Source organism: Chenopodium quinoa, unplaced genomic scaffold (assembly GCF_001683475.1).
Source record: "Chenopodium quinoa cultivar QQ74 unplaced genomic scaffold, ASM168347v1, whole genome shotgun sequence".
Lineage (NCBI taxonomy): Eukaryota > Viridiplantae > Streptophyta > Magnoliopsida > Caryophyllales > Amaranthaceae > Chenopodium > Chenopodium quinoa.
Genome location: NW_018743014.1, coordinates 2348051 through 2352114, shown reverse-complemented (window position 1 = coordinate 2352114; position 4064 = coordinate 2348051).

Sequence of the window (4064 nt, the reverse complement as noted above, 5' to 3'; positions counted from 1 at the left end):
TCTATCATGTTTTTATAGGACTTTTATTTTTCTCTAAATCTATATATATATTTTTTTTTTATGACGATTTATGTTTTTTCCTACATCTATATGGAGTAGGCGGACCAGTCTAGAAGTGGAGAACAAAAAAAAAAAAGTGTTTGTTTTGTTTTAATATTTTATAACTTTGAAATTGCATGTCGGTATTTATGTGTGTTTTTATATCAATGATGATTGTTCTCATTTTATTGTTGTTTTTCCAAGCAATAGTTGAAATTAAGATATTGTTCTACTAACTTTATCTCACTTATCTTAGGAAGAATAAGTTTTAAATGGATTACTAAATTTAACCAAATAAATTTATAGTTCTAAAAAAGGCTTAATTAATAGGAACTACACAAGTAACACAATGTTATTTTACAACTAAAATAAGTGCTAATTACTATAGTCTATAATACGAAACACTTGTTATGATTGAAAAAATAAAGTATACACAATTTTATTTTATTTTATTTTTTGACAGAGAAAAAAATACACAATTGCTAATAGTCTTCCTATCTCGATGAGATATAAACTTATTAGCATCTATAAAAATGGATAATAAATATTGACGTGGTCATGTCTCATGTGGGTTAATAACTTAATGACTAACCAAACTTGTGATATTAATCTTGAATATAAATATTATTATATGAGAAAGGATAGAGGTTAACTAATCACTACATTGAAATTTATGTACCAAAATAGTGGGTTATTTATATTTAAAGTGGGCTGACTTATTCTAGAATTGGACATTCTTATTGTAGTAGATCTTTCAACTCTTATTTGCGTCTATTCTCCTTTGAAATGCGAAGTAAGGAGTAAAAAAGGAGTCCAAATTCAAAAGCAATACTCCGGTTATGGGTTTGGGCCATATAATTGGGCCTATCTTCAACCGCACAAGTAATTCAGCCCAAAATTATAACTGCAATTAATGTAGCCACCATCTCGCAAGGCCACATGATCCACAGGCCACAATCCCAATTCCCAAATCAATTTGTGAACAATTAATAGCCTTCAGTTTTCAGGATTTGTTTTTTTTTTTTTTTTTTTTTTTTTTTTTTTTTTTGTGGGGAGGGGGAAATAAAGAGAAGACTTCTTGAGTAGTTCCTGCCGAATTAGAACCTTTCACAGGTCAATCGGGTGACTATATACATGATAATGATATCATCATTAATTATTGTTTATAGTTTGTGTAATTTCTTGATTTATGTATTTAGATAATTAGATTAATAGTCAAAGGTATCTCTTACTATTAGCTAATGTACCTAGTCATATATTGTACCTAGTCATAGTTTGGTGATGTTCAATGCTCTAATGAGACCACATCCCTTATGTGAGAACCTGGTATATGTGAGGACATATTACAACCGTTGGATCAATTGCATCCAATGACTACCATTTATCCCGGTCAAACATAATTTCAAAAAAAAAAAAACAAAATCAGTGTTTCCTCTCCTCCTTCATTTTGCAAGTTATTTTCTCTCTCCTCCTTCAATTTCTCGGTTCTCAATTCTCTCTGCTCTCTTTCTCTCTGCTATTTGCTCTGATTCTTCATCAATTCTTCGTCAAGGTGAGTTTCGCTTATGTTTTAATTTGTGTTCGATTTTCATGGATTAATTTTTTCAATTTGTGTTCGGTTTTTTGGCTTAATTTGTTCAATTTGTGTTCGATTTTTTGGCTTAGTTTATCACTTTGTGTTCATATTTTTCAATTTCATCATCAAATTTTATGAATTTTGTGTTTGTGTCGATAATTTTGATGATATTTTTCTGATTTTGTGTTTTTGTGGACATTTAAGTCTGTTTTTGCTCGATTATTTCATGTAATTGTGTTTATTTTTTGGACATGTAATGTTTTGATGTTTGCTAGTTACTTGTTAAATAATACAGTGTAAATGTTTTGCGTTTTAAGGTAATAATAATTGAGTTCTAATTTAGGGAATGTAATGTGCACACCAAGTGTTTGATAAAAGTCTCTGATATGATGTTACATATGTTTGAGTTCTAATTAACTAAATACATATCATTTATCAAAGTGTGTTGTGCCACCTTATGTCATTTAGTATTAAGAATTATGGGATATTTGATACTTTACAGTCATATTTGTCTAATAAAATTTATGCTACATTGCACTTTGGAGGACAAGGTTTTTGGCTTTGTCATGTGTTGAAAATAAACCTTTTTTCTATGCTGCTTTTCGAGCAAATTACACTATTAGAATTCCATATACAAACCTTGGTCAGTTTAGCAGACCAAGTTTCAATACTATGACAAAGATTCCTTATCTTTTACCATTCTTCATCCCATCAATAATGTATCTTTATATGCAAATGTCTACCTGTTATATGATTCGATGTGTCAAAAAAATTGAACTTGTCTTGGCAAACTTCTGGTTTGGTTTTGATTTTTTGTTCACATAATTTGCAGTCATACTTGTTTGGAGGTTGAAAGCAATGACTATTTAATAAGGTTGAAGTTCTTAATTTTCCGAGGGCCATATAATGAAGATGTAAAAACAAATAGAAAATAGGTCCACTTGTAAGTCGTAACCTTTGTGGAATAGGATTCTTGGGAAACAAGCCTAAAGTTATTGAGATGATGATCTGATTTTTCTTGTACAATAGTTAAAAAAAACCTTTAATGATCGATTCTGATACTAGTTATTTGCTTATGTACGTGTTTTCTTATTTGCTCATTTTATGTTTTGTTGGTCAGTATAATAGTTATTGTTTGGATAAAACTTGCTCATTTTATGTTTTGTTGCTCATTTATGAAATATCAGGTTTTTGATTTTGTATAGCATATCTAATGAAATGTATGTTTAGTTTGGAGTTGCAATCATTTGTTAAATTAGCACTAAGTATTTGCTCATTTGACAAATCAGCAACTAACTATTTGATCATTTTCTAAATGAGCAAAAAAGTGATTGCTCATTTTCAAAATGATCAAAGAAATGTTTGCTTATTTTCCAAATGATTAACTAATTATTTCTCACTTTACAAATGAGCATCTAAGTTTTTGTTCATTTGTTAAATTAACAACTAAGTATTTGCTCATTTGATAATTGAGCAAAACATTGATTGCTTATTTGCCAATTGTTCATTAGATAATTTATTAGCCTATGCTTCTCTATCATAACATACTCCTTAGGGTCAATTTATAGTTTGTACCATGTTATTCCTTAGGGTCAGTTTATGCTATTAGGAGAAGTCAATCCTGCTGATTCTGATGGCATGTGCTTTAGCTGAGGACACCCACTAACATCATGGCTACCCAAAATGATATGTTTTCTAATATTTTGTATGAACATGAAATCTGTTAAGACAAATTCTGCTGCTAATGTTAGTGGTGACCAAGATGCGGCGGGGTCACAATTAGGAGTTGTTGGTGATGACCAAGATGCAGCAGGGGCTGCATAGTTAGGAGTTGTTGGTGGTGACCAAGATGTAGTAGGGGCAGCACAGTTAGAAGTTGTTGGTGGTTCTACACAGCCACAACATAAGGGAAGGAAGTTCAAGACAGTTGCTTCTAAGGACAAAGGAAAAAAGGTTTTAAAGGAAACATTAAAGAAAGAAAAACTAAGTATTTGTTAAATTAGCAACTAAGTATTTGCTCATTTGAAAAATGAGCAACTAACTATTTGCTCATTTGTTAAATGAACAAAAAATTGATTGCTCATTTCCTAAATGATCAAAGAAATGTTTGCTTATTTTACAAATGAGTAACTAATTATTTGCTTATTTGACAAATGAGCAAACTAATGTTTGCTCATTTCACAAATGAGCGAAGAAATGTTTGTTGATTTAATGAATGATTTAAGACATGTTTGCTCATTTGACAAATGAACAACTAACTATTTGCTCATTTATGTTATGACCTTTCAACTATTGCTTTGTTCTAATTGTCTAACTTTTCCTTATGATTACCCTTTTCTTAGATGAGCAAAATATTTGCTCCTTTCATAGATTGAACATAGAAAAATAAGTTAAAACATATATTTTGAGCAAATATTCTTTGTTAATTTATCAAATGCCCTTAGTACTT